The sequence below is a fragment of the Haliotis rufescens genome, unplaced genomic scaffold (assembly GCF_023055435.1).
Source record: "Haliotis rufescens isolate VD_foot unplaced genomic scaffold, xgHalRufe1.0.p SCAF_15, whole genome shotgun sequence".
NCBI classification, from domain to species: domain Eukaryota; kingdom Metazoa; phylum Mollusca; class Gastropoda; order Lepetellida; family Haliotidae; genus Haliotis; species Haliotis rufescens.
In genome coordinates, this window is record NW_025963835.1 from 34,545,265 (window position 1) to 34,551,264 (window position 6,000).

Here is a 6,000-nt window from a genome sequence, read left to right on the forward strand (position 1 = left end):
GGTGGGCCTATTCTATATTATCTCAAAGTTGGGCCGGGGAGGGGATTCGTACGAAAAGAGTTGCTCATAGTTCCCCGAGATACAGTACTACCACCATAACCATAAGCATAGGTAGTTACACCATCCTTATCAATCCATCTCTTTGTACCTAAGGGGAATAATGATGTCTTGTTCATTCTTAATCCATATATCCTGTGATTGATACTTCTTAAAGTGGCAATGATCTCTTACGGACTCTCCATTCAGGGGTTTATTACAAACATGACAACTCATTGACTTCTTATAGGCCCTCCAATCATCCCTCATCATACACATGGGTTTCTGACGGGATAAACTTCCCCTGATTATTCTCTCTTCATTTTGTAGATATTCTAGGAACTCTTCCGCTGCATCGGGACCTCTGTAAATCACGGGCGGGTTTGTTTTCCCATCATACCTTACAACTTTATATCCAAACCCATAAGGTGTATGTTCTTGAGTCTTGTATGTAAAACTACATTCAGTTCCCTGCTCGGTATTTTCTATTGGTTTGATAAGTGCTTCGAAGTCAGCGTAAATTATGTACGGTTCTGGCATTTGATTACAATAATGCTCAAATTTTAATATATTTTTTCCCTCTTAAGGCATATCGATCCTGATAGCAGTCTGCCCAACACCTCTGCAGTCTTCTTTATGCGCTTCTAATAGATCTTGTCTGCTGTACCCATGCAGACAACTTTCACAGAAATATTTCTTTCCTGCATGCTTTGTTTGATCACATAATAGCATGCTTAAACTCTTTATCCACGTATAATTATATTTTCCATCTTTTTTATATCAGAAATGAATTGATTATGGGAATATGCTCTAGGGCCATGTCCGAAAAACATTTATAGCTAAATTATTTTGCTTTTCCGCCTTATCAATTTGTGAGATTGGCGTAGGTTCGTCTAAACCATCAAGGTTGAGTCCATCGTTTTGGGGATAGCTCGAAGGCCTATCCGAATGTTTGTCTGCGGGAAACTGGGCAGATCATTCTGAAACAGTCATCGCCATTAATCTTTACATTAATTATGGCTTTTTTTTCTTATAATACGAGGGTAAATCGTTATAAGATCCACCTTTCAAAGGCATATCATTTGCTATATCTAAATATACAGTATCGATTCTATCCACACCCCAAGCTGAACCTCTATCAGTCCAGCATTCTAAAGTTTCTTGTATCCGCTGAATTGAAGCATCCAATGATGCGCTTATAGTCTCAGATTCGGTTATAACTTCTTGGTTGCCCTGGAAACAAGGTTCGATATATTCAGCGCTATCGTCTGCGTTATTTTTACTCAATGACATTTTAACTGTTAGCTGGTATTTTATACTATTTAAATCATGTAACTCCTCATTAATTTTGCTCGATATGATGGGTTAACATCTGTAACATCCATGTTGGAATTAATATCCAGCTTCCAACCTCTTATATTACCAACAAATCTCAACTCAACAACCGGTTCAACAACGGGTTGATTATTCCCCAGTAAAGCAATCAATTCAGCTTTTCTCATTCGAGAATAACCTCTCAGCCCACTTTTATTTTGCTTGAGCTATATTTTGTTATATTTTTGCTATAATATGTTATATTTTGTTATATTTTTGCTATATTTTGCTATATTTTGCTATATTGTGCTATATTTTTGCTATAATATGTTATATTTTGTTATATTTTTGCTATATTTTGCTATATTTTGCTATATTTTGCTATATTTTTGCTATAATATGTTATATTTTGTTATATTTTTGCTATATTTTGCTATATTTTGCTATATTTTGCTATATTTTTGCTATAATATGTTTTATTTTGTTATATTTTTGCTATATTTTGCTATATTTTGCTATAGTTTTTGCTAAGCACTTGTATAAGCAGCTGGTTGGTGAGTTTTAAATACGAGTTTACAGTGTTTCATTTCCGCTGACAGTTGTCTGACTTCTGACTCTAGGTTTCCCGCTCGAACTTGGTAGAAATAACATCATTTGTGTGTAGACATTCCTAAAATGAATCTCGGTCTTTGCAATGAAACAGGGCTACCCATTTGGTCTGCTCTCTCAGATCTTTCAGGACAGAGTTGTATTTTTTAGTAAGTACCCAAACGCTATGCTGAGTATGTCGACCGGAGAATGCTAAATATGAAAGCATATCTTTCGTTTTGGTAAGTTCTTTCCTCGCACTGCAGTCGTCTATTATGAAAAGGGTTGATTCTCCTTTGTATTTTTCATGACACACTCGTAAACAGTCTTGTAAGCTTTGTGCACCCCGGGATAATTCATTATCCCGGAATTAGCCACAGGATCAACACACCTTCAAAGACAAACAGAAAGAGGTTCTCAGGCAAAGCAGGAATGACTAACAGTCGATTTCCCCCTATATTTATACCTGAGACCTCCTTTGTTAATCTGAAGGCAAGTCTACACGTGCATGTCCAGTTTGAAATTTGAGACTTTGGACTAATAAAGACTGGACATGTTATACAATTTTGTATGATGGGTTTGGTCTGTTAATAGTCAAAGAAGACGGTCAGTTTGGAAAGTTGAGTATTAGAAGATTATAAATGACGATAGAATCACTCAGCTCGTGTTTGGTTTCGCGTTTTCAATTTTCTAGTTTGGTCAGTTGCCGCTAAATAGCTGATAACGGTACACTGGTAAGTGCCGAACGCGCTGACCACTACCAGTTGTTATTCAACATGTAATTAAAGTCTCGCCCACCGACACGCATTCTCGTACTCGTAAAAGATTAAAACATTGTTCAGAGAACAGGGGATAACCATTACCAGTATTTTAATGGCATTGGGATTTATTATATAGACTATGACTCTCGCGTTAACCAGAGGCGGGGGTGGCCACGGTGGTACGCCTACACCACTTCGGTCAGATGGTGTAAAAAAAGAGGATTAAAAAGCATTGAAAGGCATTAGTAGAAGCACTAGGAAAGCTCGCTTAGAAAGTCGCGTCCGCACTTCCCGACATAATAGGGACTATTGTATCCTGGCTCTTGAATTTATTAGCCAAGACCACCACTTGGCTTAGTCAAAACTTGTGGGCACTGATCGTAGCAAATGCCGGGGTGTTGTACGTATCCGCTAAAGACTATTTATCCAAATCATGAGTAAACCAACCGCGACTCCACCTACTATAAGCGCTGTTTTTTCATCGATATGTTGTTGATTTTGAGCGGCAATATGTGGTTTTACAACTTGTGGCTGTGAAACTTGTGGTTTTGAAGATGACTGTGGCGTGACTATTCCTGTTTCACCTATGTTTGTTTGCGTTATTAATTCGGTGTTAATATCTGAATTTATACCTGGTTTTTGTTTATCGGTAGCAGTCACAATTTTATTATTATAACCTATCACTTGGCCGATCTTAAGTTCCCCATTACTCGGAAACATGTATAGTCCTGGCCCCAAAAGGTATCGAGGAATAAATGTAGCTACAGCGGCAGTGGTCTAGAATCACCATTACCTATGAAAATTTATATCATAGAAGCACTGACAGGGTTCAGGTGGGGGTGAGCTACAGCCCTTTTCATTACAATTTAGCTTAGTCGCATGACGATCATTGAATCACATCGTGGGCTCCAGTGGAAGTGGTCTAGAATCACCATTCCCCTTTACTACTGAACCACTTCTCAGAAGGAGACATCAGCAAGTCCCTTAGATAAGGAGTTTAACCCTTGTCGCCAGGAAGTCCAAAATGGGTTCTTCATTTTCAGCTCATCATGGGTCAATCTTTGGTCAAAAGTTTGTTCCCTCCGAAATGCGTGTATCACGGATTGGACACGCGTGGCGGACAATGTGCACTCCCGTGTTCAAAGCTTTACACACGCGTGGCGGACAGTGTGCACTCCCGTGTTCAAAGCTTTACACACGCGTGGCGGACAATGTGGACTCCCGTGTTCAAAGCTTTACACACGCGTGGTGGACAATGTGGACTCCCGTGTTCAAAGCTTTACACACGCGTGGCGGACAATGTGCACTCCCATGTTCAAAGCTTTACACACGCGTGGCGGACAATGTGCACTCCCGTGTTCAAAGCTTTACACACGCGTGGCGGACAATGTGCACTCCCGTGTTCAAAGCTTTACACACGCGTGGCGGACAATGTGCACTCTCGTGTTCAAAGCTTTACACACGCGTGGCGGACAATGTGCACTCCCGTGTTCAAAGCTTTACACACGCGTGGCGGACAATGTGCACTCCCGTGTTCAAAGCTTTACACACGCGTGGCGGACGGGTTCCACACAGGTTGCACCGCGCGTTGTCCATGCTTGTGAAGAGAATGGACTGCTAGGTCACTCTTCTTTATTTGTGTGTTTTATTTGTTTGTTGTTTAACGCCGCACTCAGCAATGTTCCAGCTGTATGACGGTGGTTGGTAAATAGTCGAGTATGGACCAGACAATCCAGTGATTGACATCATGAGCATCGATCCATCCATTTTGGATACAATGACATGCATCAACCAAGTTAGCAAGCCTGATCACCCGATCACAATGTCGCCTCTTACGACAAGCATAGTTGCCTTTTACGGCAAGCATGGGTTGCTGAAGACCTATTCTACCCCGGATCTTCACGTGTCACTCTGTTAAAATCTTCAAACATTACATATTGCACTTCCAACGACACATATTTGCTGCCGTATCTGTTGTCAGTGGAGATAATGTGCGTCATACCAGGTGTATCTTATCTTATGTATTCCTTTAGTTGCCTTGTAGTTACTCCACGTGTGGTGGGGTCAGTGACCTTGGTGGGGGGTCACAGGAGGCGCACGGAGACGTGGGGGTCACGGTGACATATCGGGCTCATTCAGTTGGGGGCTGGGAGGGGTTGATGGGCGTCAATTGTGTATCCTTTTTTTTAAATAACAGGTTACCCTAATTCCAGAAGAAGTCTTTAATAGGGATTTAGAAGTTGGGAGAACATGAATACATGACACTTTTTTATGGATAGCAGCTTCTTTTTGTTCTTTGTACGACGATTCAGAGCTATTTCTTGCTCCGTCATCAGGGACAATAGTTTGTATGATTTCACTGTAGCCGCAACCGATCACTACACAAATCACTGAAATACTTTCTCACATGACTCGCTCACTCAAAAACAACCCACTCACTCACTCAAAACCCACCCACTCACTCACTTAAAACCTACCCACTCACACATTCAATCTGGAGATATGTTCCTCGCTGACGAAATACCCGCTGAGAAACGTTTGAAAATAACAGTCCTAGTGAGACGCCATATAAGAAGACGATCTTACCTGCTTGTATATATGACCTACCTTTCCAGTAAAGATCTTAACTGTGTCATCATTTGAGATAAATCGCGCTATTCGCTCAACCCAAGAACTGGTGTCATTGTGACGTAGGTTCACATTCCTGTGTCTTGATTATGATAGATATAGAGTGTACCTAGGGACCGTGGATTGAGACTTCCTAAAAAGATATCAAAGTGTATTTACTTACATATTCATCACCTACCGCCATTTGATAAAACAGATAATATTTATCTAGAACTTTTTCGCTGAGCCATGCAGAAGTTGATTTTCCTACCCCATGGAGTGCAAGTTAAGGTAAATTGTTCGTTTCTTTGTTTTTTTACACGCCGCACTCGGCAATATTCCACCTATATGATGGCGTCGGTAAATAATCAAGTCTGGACCACAATCCAGTGATAGATATTATTGGCAACGTTCAGCGACTTCAGGATAAGATGGCCGACACTCAAAGAAGTCACAAGTCTGACTCGCCTCACGCAGTACAGTTTTCTGTAAAATACAGTTTATTGAAAAAAAATGTTGTTTTTTTCTTAGCAAAATAGTGCTATGCAACTAGAAGTTCTGTTTATATATCACTCACATTTAAACGTGAAAAACATATTCCTGTATACTCAAAATGAAAATCGGTTGCAAAATGAGAGCATTGTTACCATTTCTACGCATGCGCAAAGTTGCCGTTTCCATTGTTTGGGGGAGA

General features: G+C 40.5%; 1 protein-coding gene across 2 annotated transcripts in view; it reads right to left on the bottom strand.

Moving 5' to 3' along the window:
• LOC124151874 (solute carrier family 13 member 5-like) overlaps positions 1 to 5,386 on the bottom strand; it is a 42,882-nt gene extending 37,496 nt beyond the window's left edge. The window contains exon 1 of one of the 2 annotated variants that reach the window (XM_046524549.2): positions 5,307 to 5,386. The gene's annotated coding sequence lies outside the window, so the exon portion shown is untranslated. Of the gene's footprint in view, positions 1 to 5,285 lie in introns of both variants that reach the window. The other variant, XM_048396499.1, reaches the window with a different exon arrangement.
• Positions 5,387 to 6,000: the final 614 nt, after the last annotated feature.